This window comes from Amborella trichopoda, chromosome 13 (assembly GCF_054954075.1).
Source record: "Amborella trichopoda isolate Santa Cruz 75 chromosome 13, AtrichopodaSantaCruz75HAP2 v2.0, whole genome shotgun sequence".
In the NCBI taxonomy this organism is placed as follows: Eukaryota; Viridiplantae; Streptophyta; class Magnoliopsida; order Amborellales; family Amborellaceae; genus Amborella; species Amborella trichopoda.
The window spans coordinates 36,251,347-36,270,723 of record NC_142348.1 but is presented as its reverse complement, the minus strand read 5'-3'; positions in this window follow the sequence as shown (position 1 = coordinate 36,270,723).

Genomic DNA, 19,377 nt, shown 5'->3' with positions numbered 1-19,377 from the left:
ACTAAATATTAACTTGATATATCTTTGAAAGATTTTGTGGAAGATTGAGTAGACTTGTGTTATTTTATGGTATGCACAATATTTTGATTAGATTTAATTTATTTAATTTCTATTGATGAGAAAATGGTTTAGAAAAGGGGGATAATAGTTCATGCACCTTCCATATTGTTGATGGCCCATCTATGGAATGGATGGCTCAGATCTCTCACCTTACAAGTCACCATTGATCGACGATCTATGTTCAATCTCACAAGAGGTAAGTAAAATAAAACCCTAAGAAACCTTAATTTTATTCAAAGCCTTTTTCTCTACCAAAAAATCTTACAACTTATCTTTATATCTCTCTCTTAAGAAAGTTTATCTCTCTCATGTTTGATCTCTCTCTTTCACATTGTGAAAAAACCTAATGGTTTAGGTTATGGAGTTCTTCTCTCCTATCTCTCAGGTTATGGAGTTCTTCTCTCCTATCTCTCAAATATGGATTTATGGCTAAGGGTTTTAAGGTTTAATCCATCTCTCTCAAACTAGATTCCTAAGAGAATTCACTTAGGGTTTGAGTTTGTGATCAAAGGGGTTCACGTTCCATTGGTGTGGCTTGGCCGAAATTTACTTTCCCGGTTCGAGATTGAAGGTAGATCGTTAATCCCACGCCATCGGATGGTGGTGACTCGTTGTGGGGTGTAATAAACCCGGTTAAAGTAATCTCCGATACTCTTCTTTTTGTTTCTTGCAATCTTATCTTTTATTCTCAAGCATAGTGCATAGTTGTTTCAATGGCATCAAGTTGTTAAGATCTTGGTTTTATTGTTATGTTGATTTTATTTTGAAATTTATCTTATTATAATAAAGACCACATGTAAGTGAGCTTTTGCAAAAAGAAAGGGGTAAAGAAAAAAAAAAAAAAAAAATGTATTCCTCGATAAAAGATCACATATGTCTTTCTTTCATACAACCACCCAATTTAAAGCGTGACATATAATAATAATTGTAACCTCTTGGTATTGAAACTCAATAATATATTTGTATACTTTTTCTTAAAGGAGACAATTGAAGACTCATTTCATGAGTTGCTTCTTCTCGATAGCTATTTTACCTTATTTAATTTTTAAATAAATTCTACAAAACAAAATCATTTGAGCTTCTTATAAACTTAGGGCACGTCTGATTAGTGTGAAAATAATTCCCAAATACTTTCAACATAAAATTGCCCTATAAATGTTTGGTAAACGAAGAAACGCATATGAAAACAAAACCCATGGTAAAAAAATATGCAATAAAATGATCCAGTTTGTATAAAACCAAAACCACATCTCAACCATGGGGAAGTATTTCACAGGTTTTATTTTCACACGCGGACCCACAAGGCACTATTCACTCTTCGCAATGTAATACATTTTATATTATAATGTATTTATATATTAAATAATATATATTATACAATATTATATCATAAAATATATTATATTAATTTATAAAATAATATAACAAATAATAATTTATACATTATATTTTACTATTTTATTATATTATTAATATATATTCATATTATATTATTATATTTATATTATTAGTATTTTTTATTATATTATATAATAATAAATATATGTTTATATAATATTTTTTTATATAATATATATTTTATTATGTAATAAATGTAATCTATAAATTTTATATTTACAATATAATATACAATAATATAATATTTTATATTTAATATATAAATAATTTTAAAATAATATTTCATTTATAACACTTTCATAATATTTAAATAATGCATATATATTTATATTATTAGAATATATTTATTATATTATATAATAATAAATATATGTTTATATAATATTATTTTTTATATAATATATATTTTATTATGTAATAAATGTTATCTATAAAATTTATATTTACAATATAATATGCAATAATATAATATTTAATATTTAATATATAAATAATTTTTAAATAATATTTCATATATATCTATGTTTATATAATATATAATAATACAATATTTTGTATTTAATATATAAGTAATATTTCATATATAATACTTTCATAATATTTAAAATATTCATATATATATATATATATATATATATATAGGGTGCGGTTTGTATAGAGCCTAAGCTCTAAACAATCAAATCGGCCTACTTTTAAATAGTGTCGACTAATGTAGTTTAAATACTGAAAATTATTGTGATAGCATTAAAATATATTTTCATCTTAATTTATAAAGTTTAAAGCTTCAAAAATAGTGTAGATTGATAAATCTATGAAAACTTGAAAATCTTGAAAATTGACGGTCCAAAAATGCATTACAAATTACACTATTTCGAAAACTTGAAATCCATTTTTTTCTTATGTACATGCATCTTGTCGAGATGATCAATTTGATGATATTTGGGCATCAAAACAGCATCTTCTAGTGAAATTTTTGAGGTAGGCTTTAATTTGATGGTTTAGAGCCTCGGCTCTATAGAAAATTTTCCCATATATATATATATATATATATATATATATATATATATATATGAAAATGTCTTTCCAACGCCTATAGGCGAAAATGAATAGTGATTTTGCCTACCTTCATCACCGTCTAAATTTCATCGCGTGGTCACGATTGTTTGATAGTGTTTTATTTTTCATTTTGTTTCTACAAATCAGAATGATCTGAAATTTGGATAACATGTATATCTTACTAAGGCGCATCTAATAAAAATATAAAAAAAATTATCCGTGAAAAATAAATTAACCAAAATATACCCCTGAAACATTTTAGGGGTATTTTGATTAATAGTTTTCATGTAAAATATTTTTTTTCTAATTTTAGAAGATTCCCCTATTTTTTATGAATACATGCTCAAATTTTAAATCATTTTGATTTGTAAAAAAAAAACTGAAAAATAAAATACTACCAGACAATCGTAACTGCTCGATGAACTTTAGACGGTGATGGGGGTAGGCGAATCACTGTTTATTTTCACCTATAGGCATTGCGTAGTATTTTCCTATATATATATATATATATATATATATATATATTGAAGTCAATAAAACGGTTTTGAGAGAGTTGCAGAGGTTCAGGAAGTATTTGGGTTAAAGATCCCCATGTTGCAAACCAGTTACGAAACCAATTTGGAAATGGAGTGTTTATAGGCATTTTAAACTGTAAGAGCCAAGTGTGAGAATTATATGGGTTTTGAAGTGTCAGTATCTTATGCCAAGCATCTATGTAATCAGCATGTCTGTAGTATTTATTTGGGAAATCTGGGGAATATATTCTCTTGGCTTTGGAAGGGTCTGATCCTCAATCTTCAAAAGATAATACTTTCCTTATTTGTAATTTTGAATATGCTACTATTTTTTAATTCTTTTGATTATAATGTACCAAGGAAATAGACTCTGTTTCTAGCAGAATCATTTCGTACCATTCTCTTGTTTTGGTACCTACAGATGGACAAAGATTATTGCATAAGTAATACTTAGCAACACTATTTGGGTTGTCATTCACATGTCTGGATTCTATGATTGCATCAGCAACAAAATAGGTTTCAAGATATGGAGTTTTGCTGGATAAAGTTGGTTTTTTTGGTGTAGAGGTTTGGAAAACTGGAGTTGGAGGAGAAGCTGAAGGTTGGCTTGAATAAGTTGGATAATTGATATTTGGGGAATAGGAAATAGGACTATTATTGGGTTATAAAGCAGGTTCTATTCTTATTGGTGACTGAGTAATATTTACTGGAATGATATCCAGTGAGGTTTCCATAGGGGCTTTTCCCCTTTGCTCAGGAGTAGAAGTATTATTATTTTTATTCATATTTGTATAAAACAAAGTTAGTGGAAAAGATAAAGCTGGTGTATCAAAATGATCAGTGTTGCCCTCCCTGCAAAAATTCACGAGTAAGAAAATCAGGAAGATGGTTAGTAGTACCTTTTAAGTGTTTGATAGAAAAATCAAAAGATGATAATATTGCCTGCCATCGAGCAAAGATTTGCTTAGAGACAAGGTTTTGCACATCTTTAGTAAGAATATCAGTGGCGGCTTTGCAATCTGTTCTAATAAGAAAATGTGTATTAAGTATATCACTTTGAAATTTAGTAACACAATGAACTATGGACAGTATTTCTTTTTTCACGGTAGAATAATTTTGTTGAGTAGAATTCCAAGCTTTCGAAGTATAGCGGACTAGTTGTTCATTAGAGTTTATTCGTTGTTTTAAAGTACCTCCTAATCCTAATTCAGAAGCATCACATTCTATTATTTTGAAAGCATTAAGATTAGCTAGATTTAAACAAGGTAATTCTTTAGCTTTAATTTTTAATTTCTTTATAGCTTGAGTATGTTCCTCTGTCCATTTAGAAGGATTCTTTTTAAGCCGTTCGTATAATGGTTTAGCATCTATAGCCAAATTTTCATAAAAATCTACTATATAATTTAAGCATCCTAAAAATCTTTGTAATTCAGTTTTGTCTAAAATCATATCAGGAAATTTATCAGCAAATTGAATGGATCTTTCTATTGGTGTAATTGTACCATAATGAATATGGTGGCCTAAAAATCTTATTTTTGTTTGGAAAAGATTTATCTTTTTAGCAGATACTACTAAACCTGCACGTTTAATTGCTTGTACAAATGTATGAATATGTTTAAAATGTTGTTCTATTGTATCTGAGAAGACTAAAACATCATCAATATATACTATCATAAATTTATAATATGGATTAAATACTTCATTCATAATTTTTTGAAATTCTGATGGAGCATTTTTTAATCCGAATGGCATTACGTTCCATTCATATTGTCCAAATGGAACATTGAATGCAGTTTTCTTCTTCTTTTATCTGTATTTGCCAATAACCAGATTTTAAATCAAATTTAGAAAAGATTGTAGCAGTAGCAAGTCTATCTAGTAAGTCTTTTTTATTTGGTATTGGATACCTAATCCATTGTAAAACTTTATTTAAAGGTTTATAATTTATTACTAATCTTGGTACGCCTCTTTCTTTTTCCGCATTTTTATTGACATAAAAAGCAGCACAGCTCCAAGGAGATGCACTTATTCTTATTAGATTTTTGCTTTGTAATTCATCAATTTCTTTTTTACAAAATTCCAATAAGGTTGTATTCATTTATACTGGTCTAGCCTTAGTAGGAATTTTTTATTCATCAAATCCCTTTTCGTAATGTAATCCTACTATATGTTTCTTTCTTGCCCAAAAGGCATTAGGAAGGTTACTACGAATTTCTGTTTCTATTTGAGTTCGAAGATTATTAATTTTTGTTATGATCTCAGGGTTTTCTAAGTCTTCTTCTATTTGTTTATATTTTATTTTTATTTTAAGAGAATATAGAAACTTTTCTTTATTATCCATTTTGTCTTTGACTCTATTGATTTCTTTAAGTTTTGGTTTTTCTAAAAATTCAAATTTAATTGTTTGTCCTACTCTAGATGTTTCTATTCCTGTATTATTAATTGTTATGGGATATAGTAAGGTTAGGAATGGAATTCCAAGTATGACTCCCTGACTTAAGTTTTTTACCATAATAAAAGGTGTTGGAAAACCGTGTCCATTATTACATACCATGGCATTTGATAATTTATATTTAATAAATAATCTACTACCATCAGCAGTATTAAGTATTTGAGTAGTTTTATCAAAATATTTTGATGGAACTAAACCTTCATTAATACAATTTAAATCTGCACCTGAATCTACTAAAGCTAATGTTTGAAAATTATATTCCTCTTCGAAGACAATTTTTACTAATATAAACCATTTTTGAGAAATAATTTTATTTACTAAGTTTACCGATATATTTTCTTCAACTTCTTTGGTTTTGAAGGTTTCTGGTTCTTTATCACTAGGATCTGCTAGTTGATCGAATTCCATTTCGTCTGTATCAGTTACAGCTTCTGATATGTCATTCTGTAATTCTAATATTTTTATTCTAGTTTTTAATTGTCCTATTTCTGTTTTTATTTCATTTACTTCTTTTTTTAATTCAGATATTGTAGGTTCTCTTTGAAGTATATCTTTTTTATTAATTCGTTTGAGTATTTCAGTAAAATTGTAATCCTCTGGTGGTTTGAGTAATGGAATTGGTTTATTTTTTGCTTTTGTTAATGTTATAAATTGGGTAATAATTTCTCTTTTTTCCTCTGGATCATTTATTTTTTCTATAAGGTCTAATATTAATGTATCTTCTTTGGATAGCATATTACAGGAACATTCTTCTATATTCTGTTCAGATCCAGATTGTTCTGTTGAGGACATGAAATAATCTTCATCTTCTATTTGTCCTACCATTGTTGTATCAGTGGAAGATTCAGAAGAATCATCATCATATATTTGTATTATATCATATAGTTTATTTCTAATGGATTCTTCTAAGATTATAGTATCTATTTTCTTTTTTATTTTACATTGGCTTTTATAATGGCCAACTTTTCCACATTTATAATATACAGGTAATTTCCTTTTACCCTTTTGGTACTTGTATTTTGGAGAGAATCTTTTTATGAATTTATCTTTCTTGTGTTTTTTATAAGATTTCTTTTCTTTTCTTTCTTTCTTATATTTTTTCTTTTTATGAAATTTATCTCTAGATTTTTCTATATGATATCCGAATTGTTCACAGAAGTCTCCTAATTCTTTTTTACCAGTCATTTTTTGTTTATCTAATTGTTTCTTTAATTTCATGTCAGTACATAGGGCTAATCCTTCTGCACATATCTCTGCAGATAATTCTCCTAATGTATAAACAGAATATGGTATGATTCCCCCATTTTTATTTTTTAATCTAGTTTTTACTTTTTCTACAAATAAATATAGTAATCCAGCAATAAATTTTTCTTTCCAATGATCCTGCTGGCTATCTTCTCTGCTTAATAGTCTGGAAAAGAAAACATCTTTGTACCATTTATAATGGGATAGGGTTGGATATCTTAAATTAGATAATAAATCTTCAGATCGGGCTTCAAGTAGGGCTGTACTCCCCACAAAATGAAGTGTGATGGTGTAAATGAGAGTATTAACAACATCACTTTCGGAATATAGGACGTCTTGATTATTTTCATTTTTAACAGTCCATTGGCGAGTATTATTCAAAATTTGTTGTTTTGTATTTTCAGGTAAGTGGAAATCCCACCAACCTCGAAGCCATCCTGTGAAACCACAAAGAATGGCTTTGGCGACCTTTTGATCATGGTTGCCTACCATTTTGCACGCAGAGGCATACATGGTCATATGTTTCATAGTGTCTAATATTTGTTGTTCAGATAATCCATCTATATTCCAATTTACTATAGATCTTCCTGAATAGGAAATATTCTGGGCTACCAAATCTTCTTCGAATTGTATATCAACAGGGGTAGGTCTATGATGATAAGGCCTAGCTGTTAAAGGTTTCCATGATTTTCCATATACTATTCTTTGAATATTATTATTATCTTGTTCATGACTATTTTCCGTAAAGGCTTCTTACATATTTTCTATTGTGTTGGAAATTATAGGTGTCTCTTCTTGTAAGGTTAATGTAGATGATTCAGGGATTTCTGTAGCAATTTTCTCTTTTCCTTTGTCTTGAATGTTAAAAGTTTTTTCTTTAATTTCTAATTTAGATAATTTTGATATTAATTGATCCATTAGGGTTTTATTATCTTCTCCAAAATTAAATTTTTCTTTATCAAGTGATGGAGGTGGTTTAAATAAAACATTTTTGGTTTCTTTTATTGGTACAGGTCTTAACATATTTTCAATTCTGGATGCTTGCTTTCCTAAAGATTGCATATATAAATTTGTATAGTTATTGTGTTCTATGACATGTGGAATTAATTCAGCTTTATGTATTATTTCTCCTGTAGTCATTTTATATGGTGTAGCCTTTGTTTCTAATTTTAATTCTGGTTTTGATCCTTTTATAATAATACTTTTTTCAAGAGGGTGAATACTCGTCATTGTATTTCCTTCAGTTGTTTCATATGAAGCATATTGACTTTGTATTGTATTTATTTCAAAATTAGGAATATGTATTTTTCGTTCCCTACATATTTCTTTTAACCAGACAAAAAATCCTTTGTTATATCGTTCTCTTTTGCGTGCCTTATTGTACTTTATATGAAATAATTCTACTAATCTAGGTTGAAAATGTTTTTTATACCAAGTTCTTATCTCCTTATTTTCTTCAGATAAGTATTCATGTTCTATAAATTGTTTGCTAAGTCTTTTTTCTTCTGTAAGAGTTAAGACTGAAAATCCATTTCTGAGTTAGTTATTTCTGGTTCAGATTTTTGTATGGACCTATATTGTGGGATAATAATATTTTCTCTTGTTCTATATAGACTTTCTAAGTTTGGATTTATAGAATAAGTAGAACTTCTTGGTAATTCTATTATAGGTTTTGTAGATGATTTTATTTCAGAATCATCTTTACTGTTATTTCTTCTATTGTTGGTAAATTGGATTTCTATTTTACCATTAGGATTTTCTAATATTCTTTCTGGAATATTATTTATTCTTGAGGCTTGGTGCTAATGATTTTCATTGTAGATTGACCATGATTCGGGTAGAATAATTTTTGACCATTCTATGGTTTTTGGTATAATAGTATTAGATTTTTCAATATTGGTTTGGAAAAGTATTGTTTTTCCTTTTGTATCATGTTGTAAAACATTAGGGTATAATGTGGTCATAACTTTGTAACATATTCTATATACTATGGCTAAATTCTGAGATCTTGGGATCATATCGAATCCTTGGGTTTTCAGGTTTAGGGTTAATACCTTAAGGACATTTGGATCTTTTAATGATATAGAATAACTTGTGAAGCAATTAAAGTAAGCTGGACCATTACATAAACTAGATTCTACCATACCTAATAAATAATCATTAAACTTATTATGTCTAGTATCTCTTAAACATATTAATATTGAATTATTAAGTCCTCCTTGACTACCTCTTATGTCTGTTGCGACCTCAGCGGCTCTCCTGACCTTAACGGTCTTTAGACTGGGTGTCTGAGCGTCTCTAACCTCAACTCTCGGGCCAACTTTCTTTAATAGAGGAATTTACTTAGGTTTCATTCTCCTAAAGTATTACTCTTAGTAGTAATATTTTTTGGATACTTTTTAAAGAAGACTATGGTGTGGCTCTGATACCAATTCTAACAAAGATCTACCAAGTTTGTAACAAGGTTAGGACTTAATAATTCAATATTAATATGTTTAAGAGATACTAGACATAATAAGTTTAATGATTCTTTATTAGATATGGTAGAATCTAGTTTATGTAATGGTCCAGTTTACTTTAATTGCTTCACAAGTTATTCTATATCATTAAAAGATCCAAATATCCTTAAGGTATTAACCCTAAACCTGAAAACCCAAGGATTCGATATGATCCCAAGATCTCAGAATTTAGCCATAGTATATAGAATATGTTACAAAGTTATGACCACATTATGCCCTAATGTTTTACAACATGATACAAAAGGAAAAACAATACTTTTCCAAACCAATATTGAAAAATCTAATACTATTATACCAAAAACCATAGAATGGTCAAAAATTATTCTACCCGAATCATGGTCAATCTACAATGAAAATCATCAGTACCAAGCCCCAAGAATAAATAATATTCCAGAAAGAATATTAGAAAATCCTAATGGTAAAATAGAAATCCAATTTACCAACAATAGAAGAAATAACAGTAAAGATGATTCTGAAATAAAATCATCTACAAAACCTATAATAGAATTACCAAGAAGTTCTACTTATTCTATAAATCCAAACTTAGAAAGTCTATATAGAACAAAAGAAAATATTATTATCTCACAATATAGGTCCATACAAAAATCTGAACCAGAAATAACTGACTCAGAAATGGATTTTCAAGTCTTAACTCTTACAGAAGAAAAAAGACTTAGCAAACAATTTATAGAACATGATTACTTATCTGAAGAAAATAAGGAGATAAGAACTTGCTATAAAAAACATTTTCAACCTAGATTAGTAGAATTATTTCATATAAAGTACAATAAGGAACGCAAAAGAGAACGATATAACAAAGGATTTTTTGTCTGGTTAAAAGAAATATGTAGGGAACGAAAAATACATATTCCTAATTTTGAAATAAATACAATACAAAGTCAATATGCTTCATATGAAACAACTGAAGGAAATACAATGACAAGTATTCACCCTCTTGAAAAAAGTATTATTATAAAAGGATCAAAACCAGAATTAAAATTAGAAACAAAGGCTACACCATATAAAATGACTACAGGAGAAATAATACATAAAGCTGAATTAATTCCACATGTCATAGAACACAATAACTATACAAATTTATATATGCAATCTTTAGGAAAGCAAGCATCCAGAATTGAAAATATGTTAAGACCTGTACCAATAAAAGAAACCAAAAATGTTTTATTTAAACCACCTCCATCACTTGATAAAGAAAAATTTAATTTTGGAGAAGATAATAAAACCCTAATGGATCAATTAATATCAAAATTATCTAAATTAGAAATTAAGGAAAAAACTTTTAACATTCAGGACAAAGGAAAAGAGAAAATTGCTACAGAAATCCCTGAATCATCTACATTAACCTTACAAGAAGAGACACCTATAATTGCCAACACTATAGAAAATATGTAAGAAGCCTTTACGGAAAATAGTCATGAACAAGATAATAATAATATTCAAAGAATAGTATATGGAAAATCATGGAAACCTTTAACAGCTAGGCCTTATCATCATAGACCTACCCCTGTTGATATACAATTCGAAGAAGATTTGGTAGCCCAAAATATTTCCTATTCAGGAAGATTTATAGTAAATTGGAATATAGATGGATTATCTGAACAACAAATATTAGACACTATGAAACATATGACCATGTATGCCTCTGCGTGTAAAATGGTAGGCAACCATGATCAAAAGGTCGCCAAAGCCATTGTTTGTGGTTTCACAGGATGGCTTCGAGGTTGGTGGGATTTCCACTTACCTGAAAATACAAAACAACAAATTTTGAATAATACTCGCCAATGGACTGTTAAAAATGAAAATAATCAAGACGTCCTATATTCCGAAAGTGATGTTGTTAATACTCTCATTTACACCATCACACTTCATTTTGTGGGGAGTACAGCCCTACTTGAAGCCCGATCTGAAGATTTGTTATCTAATTTAAGATATCCAACCCTATCCCATTATAAATGGTACAAAGATGTTTTCTTTTCCAGACTATTAAGCAGAGAAGATAGCCAGCAGGATCATTGGAAAGAAAAATTTATTGTTGGATTACCATATTTATTTGTAGAAAAAGTAAAAACTAGATTAAAAAATAAAAATGGGGGAATCATACCATATTCTGTTTATACATTAGGAGAATTATCTGCAGAGATATGTGCAGAAGTATTAGCCCTATGTACTGACATGAAATTAAAGAAACAATTAGATAAACAAAAAATGACTGGTAAAAAAGAATTAGGAGACTTCTGTGAACAATTCGGATATCATATAGAAAAATCTAGAGATAAATTTCATAAAAAGAAAAAATATAAGAAACAAAGAAAAGAAAAGAAATCTTATAAAAAACACAAGAAAGATAAATTCATAAAAAGATTCTCTCCAAAATACAAGTACCAAAAGGGTAAAAGGAAATTACTTGTATATTATAAATGTGGAAAAGTTGGCCATTATAAAAGCCAATGTAAAATAAAAAAGAAAATAGATACTATAATCTTAGAAGAATCCATTAGAAATAAACTATATGATATAATACAAATATATGATGATGATTCTTCTGAATCTTCCACTGATACTACAATGGTAGGACAAATAGAAGATGAAGATTATTTCATGTCCTCAACAGAACAATCTGGATCTGAACAGAATATAGAAGAATGTTCCTGTAATATGCTATCCAAAGAAGATACATTAATATTAGACCTTATAGAAAAAATAAATGATCCAGAGAAAAAAAGAGAAATTGTTACCCAATTTATCACATTAACAAAAGCAAAAAATAAACCAATTCCATTACTCAAACCACCAGAGGATTACAATTTTGCTGAAATACTCAAACGAATTAATAAAAAAGATATACTTCAAAGAGAACCTACAATATCTGAATTAAAAAAAGAAGTAAATGAAATAAAAACAGAAATAGGACAATTAAAAACTAGAATAAAAATATTAGAATTACAGAATGACATATCAGGAGCTGTAACTGATACAGACGAAATGGAATTCGATCAACTAGCAGATCCTAGTGATAAAGAACCAGAAACCTTCAAAACCAAAGAAGTTGAAGAAAATATATCGGTAAACTTAGTAAATAAAATTATTTCTCAAAAATGGTTTATATTAGTAAAAATTGTCATCGAAGAGGAATATAATTTTCAAACATTAGCTTTAGTAGATTCAGGTCCAGATTTAAATTGTATTAATGAAGGTTTAGTTCCACCAAAATATTTTGATAAAATTACTCAAATACTTAATACTGCTGATGGTCGTAGATTATTTATTAAATATAAATTATCAAATGCCATGGTATGTAATAATGGACATTGTTTTCCAACACCTTTTATTATGGTAAAAAACTTAAGTCAGGCAGTCATACTTGGAATTCTATTCCTAACCTTACTATATCCCATAATAATTAATAATACAAGAATAGAAACATCTAGAGTAGGACAAACAATTAAGTTTGAATTTTTAGAAAAACCAAAACTTAAAGAAATCAATAGAGTCAAAGACAAAATGGATAATAAAGAAAAGTTTCTATGTTCCCTTAAAATAGAATTAAAATATAAAAGAAGACTTAGAAAACCCTGAGATAATAACAAAAATTAATAATCTTCGAACTCAAATAGAAACAGAAATTTAAAGTAACCTTCCTAATGCCTTTTGGGCAAGAAAGAAACATATAGTAGGATTACCTTACGAAAAGGGATTTGATGAATCAAAAATTCCTACCAAGGCTAGACCAGTACAAATGAATACAACCTTATTGGAATTTTGTAAAAAAGAAATTGATGAATTACAAAGCAAAAATCTAATAAGAATAAGTGCATCTCCTTGGAGCTGTGCTGCTTTTTATGTCAATAAAAATGCGGAAAAAGAAAGAGGCGTACCAAGATTAGTAATAAATTATAAACCTTTAAATAAAGTTTTACAATGGATTAGGTATCCAATACCAAATAAAAAAGACCTACTAGATAGACTTGCTACTGCTACAATCTTTTCTAAATTTAATTTAAAATCTGGTTATTGGCAAATACAGATAAAAGAAGAAGAAAACTGCATTCAATGTTCCATTTGGACAATATGAATGAAACGTAATGCCATTCGGATTAAAAAATGCTCCATCAGAATTTCAAAAAATAATGAATGAAGTATTTAACCCATATTATAAATTTATGATAGTATATATTGATGATGTTTTAGTCTTCTCAGATACTATAGAATAACGTTTTAAACATATTCATACATTTGTACAAGCAATTAAACATGCAGGTTTAGTAGTATCTGCTAAAAAGATAAATCTTTTCCAAACAAAAATAAGATTTTTAGGCCACCATATTCATTATGGTACAATTATACCAATAGAAAGATCCATTCAATTTGCTGATAAATTTCCTGATATGATTTTAGACAAAACTGAATTACAAAGATTTTTAGGATGCTTAAATTATATAGTAGATTTTTATGAAAATTTGGCTATAGATGCTAAACCATTATACGAACGGCTTAAAAAGAATCCTCCTAAATGGACAGAGGAACATACTCAAGCTATAAAGAAAATAAAAATTAAAGCTAAAGAATTACCTTGTTTGAATCTAGCTAATCCTAATGCTTTCAAAATAATAGAATGTGATGCTTCTGAATTAGGATTAGGAGGTATTTTAAAACAACGAATAAACTCTAATGAACAACTAGTCCGCTATACTTCGAAAGCTTGGAATTCTACTCAACAAAATTATTCTACCGTGAAAAAAGAAATACTTTCCATAGTTCATTGTGTTACTAAATTTCAAAGTGATATACTTAATACACATTTTCTTATTAGAACAGATTTTATATATATATATGGGAAATGATCAAGTACAACGGTTGTATAGTAGTATAATGCAACCACACCTCTAGAAAGTCATTTTTTTGGCATTTGTATGACCCCAAATTTTGTATACACATTCTCTTCATCCTCATAATCAATCCTATGGAAAAAAAAATTCAATTTGTACCATAGATATGGTCAAATTAATACACATTCCAACAATGAATCTCGACCATCCATTTGGTGAATTTCAAGATCTAAGCCTTAACAAATTCAAAATCACTTTTTTATTTTTTAGCATTATTAATCTAATGATGATAACGCTATATAAAAATTTTAGGATTAAAAAAAATCTTTTTGAGATCTATATCTAACCATCTCAAAAAAATGGACGGTTTGTATTAATTGGGCTAGAATGAAAACTTTCTAGAGCAGTTTTTCAAAATTTTCTTTTTTGTGATTGTTCTTCATAATGAAAAGAGTGTACATTTAAAAATTTGTGTCAAACAAATGTCTTTAACATGGTTTTTGAAGATGGTTGCATTATACTACTATAATCTTTGTGATAGCCTTAAAATATATTTTTATATTTATGTATAAAGTTTAAAGTTTCAAAAATAGTGTAGATCGACAGATCTATGAAACCTTTAAAATCTTAAAAATTAACTGTAAAAAAATGCAAAATAGACTATTTCCAAAACTTGAATCCATTTTTTTCTCGTGTCCATGCTTCTTGATGTCTAGATGATCAATTTACAAATATCTGGGCTGGGCATCAAAACAACCTCTTCTAGTGAAATTTTTAAGGTAGGCTCAAATTTGATTGTTTAGGAAAACTCAAATTTGATTGTTTGGGGGGACTCAAATTTGATTGTTTAGAGCCTCGGCTCTATATAAACTTTTCCCATATATATATATATATATATATATATATACAGAAAACTTTCTCAACGTCTATAGGTGAAAATGAACAGTGATTTCATCTACCCTCATCACCATCCAAACTTCATCGCACGGTCACAGTTGTCAGGTAGTGTTTAAATTTTCATTTTTTTCCTATAAATACAAATTATTTGAAATTTGGATCGTGAGTACATATTAGTGAGGCACACTTAATAAAATATGAAAAAATAATTCACAAAATATAAATTAACCAAAATACCGCTAAAAATTTACAAGGGTATTTTGATCAATTTATATTTTACAAATTATATTTTTCATATTTTTATTAGGTGATCCTCACTAAGATGTACATACGCTCCAAATTTCAGATCATTCCAATTAGTAAAAACTAAAATAAAAAGTGAAACACTATCAGACAACTGTGACCGTGAGATGAGGTTTGGATGGTGATGAGGGTAGGCGAAATCACTGTTCATTTTCGCCTATAGGCGTTTTGTAGTATCTTCCATATATATATATATATATATATATATATATATATATATATATATATATATATATATATATATATATATATATATATATATAATCAATATTTAATATATGCATATTTATATTTATAAATTTGATATTTCCAATATTAGAAATAATATATATTATTAATATTTTCATAATATTTAAATAATACATACATATATATATATATTATAATATATTTATATTATTTAATATATTTATATTATATATAGTGTATATTATATTACAATGAGACCATTTACCTTTCATACATAGAGGTCACACTTACTTACATCCATCCGATGTGAAATCTAATAGCTTGGATGTATCACAAAGTTTGAGAAAATTTCTTTTGGACTTTGAGCTTGGTCAATAAAATAAATACAACCACACAATATCACATCCAGTAGTCAAGATCAATTGTGACCACCTTGTACCAAATGTAAATGGTCTCATTATATACTTTCCCATATAATAATTACATTATTATATAATATATTTTATTTGTATAAGAGATATTTATATAATATATATTATATAATATTTAAATAGTATTTAAAAAAATATAACTGTATATTTTTAGTTATATTAGACAATGCATGTAAATTTAACATATAGATGCGGTTAGCATGCAGCCAAGCCTGCACATGTAAAAATGCGAGCCCCTTGATAAATTTATTTTTCAAATAGAATTCGATCGTAATTTTTATACAATATATAATCTTTAATATGGCGATCATGAATATGATAAATAAATAAAATTTGAAAACTAGAAATGATAATTATATTAAGAAGACCTTTTACATTTATTATATTTACCAAATTATTGTGCATTACTAACATTAAATGCAATATTATTCAATTGACACATTTAAATGATGAAAGCATGTCAAATATGTGTGACATGCACTTTAAATGGTTGAAGGTTTTGTGTTAAGATTTTACATGTAGACATTGTGGGTTAACACACTGTTTTAAGAAGAATGAACACATGTTGAACAAGCTCCATGGCTCAGCTGGCATGCATCAATGGCTTTCTGAACTTGCTCTTGAGAAGTTTATATAAGGTTGCAACCTTAAAATGTAGAATTACATATGCATCTCAAAAATTTATCGGAAAAGGTTGTTTTAATGTTGAAAAACCCTCTATTTGATCATCTCGACATCGAGATGTATGAATATAAAAAAAAAAAAGGTTTTTATGTCTCAGAAATAGTGCATCTTGCAACACATTATCTAGGCCATCCATTTTCAAGATTTTCATATGTTTATAGATCTCCTTGATTTTTACTATTTTTGGAGTTTAAAATTTTCTAATTAGATATGAAAATAGATTTTAAGATAATCTTAAGAATTTTTTACAACAAAATTACATGTTATGATAAAATTTGGAGGTGAGCGTTAATTGGATTGTTTAAGGTTGCAACCTTATAGAAACTGCACCCTTTAAGTATATGCATGCTCTTTCATTTTATTTGAAATGGATGAAGGAGGAAAGGCTTCAAGACAAGATGGTATCCCGATAGGCATAGACTGGTTGACCAAGCTATTCGACAAGGTGTTGTGAACAAAGAAAATGCCAGATGAATGGAGGAAAATATTGTGGTACTTATTTCCAAAAATAAATGAGACATACAGAATAGTGCGAACTATCGAGGGATCAAACTTATTAGCCACATTATGAAGCTCTGGGGGAGAGTGATTGAGCAACAACCAAAGCATGAAACGAGTGTATCAAATAACCAATTCGGTTTTATGCTAGGGAGGGAGGTCAACAACTGAGGCTACTTTCCTACTAAGGCAATTGATTGAGAAATTTAGGGTGAAGAGAAACGACTTGCACATGGTCTTATTGAACTAAAGGAAGCTTATGATATAGTACCTCGAGATTTGATTTGGTGGGTGTTGGAAAAGAAAAGAATCTTTAGATACTACATCGACTTGGTGAGAGATTTGTACAATGGAGTGCTAACTATTGTACGAACAACTAATGGAGAGACAAATAAGTTTTTAGTGACAATACGTCTACATCAGGGGTCAGCATTGAGCCCATACGTCTTTGTCTTAGTTACAGATAACTTAACTAGGCACTTATAAGATGAGGTATTGTAGTGCATATTGTTTGCTGATGCCATAGTTTTGGTCGATGAGTCTTGAAACGATGTCAACACAAAATTAGAACTTTTGAGGGATGCTCTAGAATGTAAAGGTTTTAAAATTAGCCAAACTAAGACAGAGTATATGAAATTCAAGTTTAGTAATAATAGGAGTAAACGTGAGGAAGTAGTTAAGATAAATGGTCAGAAAATACCAAAAAGAGTGCACTTTCAATATTTTGGGTTGATAATCCAAGAAAATGGAGAGATTGAGAAAGATATCGCACATTGGATTAGAGTTGGGTGGGCAAAGTGGGTAATAATAGGAGTAGATGCGAGGAACTAATTAAGATTAATGGTTAGAAAATACCAAAAAGAGCGCACTTTCGATATTTTGGGTTGATAATCCAAGAAAATGGAGAGATTAAAGAAGATATCGCTCTTAGAATTAAAGTTGGGTGGGCAAAGTGGATGATAATAGGAGTAGACGTGAGGAAGCAGTTAAGATCAATGGTCAAAAAATACCAAAAGAGCGCACTTTTGATATTTTGGGTTGATAATCCAGGAAAATGGAGAGATGGAGGAAGATATCGCACATAAAATTAGAGTTTGGTGGGCAAAGTGGAGATGTGTAACTAAAATTTTATGTGATCGCCACATACCAATAAAGTTGAAGGGCAGGTTCTATATGACAATTATGAGACCAACTTTGCACTATGAGGGGGAATGTTGGGCGGTTAAAAAACAAAATACTCATAAAATGAGTGTGGCAGAGATGATGATGTTGAGATGGATGAATGGCAAGACTAGAAGGGATAGAATTCGAGATGAATACATTTGGGAAAATTTAGGTGTGGCATCAATAGGCGATAGGATGAGAGATAGTAGACTTAGGTGGGCTGGCCATGTTTGGTGCAGACTCAGTGTAACACCTATTGGGAGGTGTGAGTTAGTTCAAGTGGAAGGCTCAAAAATGGCAAAGGGTAGGCCCAAAGGACATGGTTAGAAGTAGTGAGAGAGTACTTATGGCCTCATTGAGGGTATGACCCTTAATAGTGTAGAATGATGGACCAGGATTTGTGTAGCGTATCCCAATTAATTGGGAGAAGGATTTGACAATGATGATGACGTTATCTTTGACTGGTTTAGGTTTATCTTTAGGGTATTATGTACTGGATTCTTGCAGCAGAAGGTGAATTCTTGAAATTAAATTTTCCATAACTTATTATCATATGAGAAGGTGAAAGTTTTGTTTTCTTGTCATAACACATTGGTTTCGAAGATAGATCTTACATACATGTGCTGCAATTGACAGAAGCGTAACCTAGAAGGATGACCTAAGAAAAAATAGGCCACCAAATGAAGTGTGTTAAATGAAGCACTGACCAAGATTTCGGTTGGAAACTTCTAGAGAGAAGTGTGCTACATGTAACACACAAATTTGGCTTGAATCATTGTTCTCATTACCCTCCTTGACATTTCATACTCAAACAAATCATAGTTAAATGAAAATAAAACATGCTTTTGCCCGAAAAGTGTTGGGTTTATGTGACCTTTAAAGGCCTTATGAGTGCTTGTAAAATGAAATGATATAGTGGAACATGAACTCAGTGGGAGTGTGGTCCCTCGTGGACCATACTAAGCAAATGATGGTTTGTTGATCTGTGCTTAACGATCTAGGCCAGTCGGTTGAGGAAAACACATGTTACCTGTGCATGAAGAACAAACCGATGAGGGTTTATGGGTTAGTCCTTTATGAGGTCGGAGAACATGCCCGGATGAGTGAGCCGAGGGACTG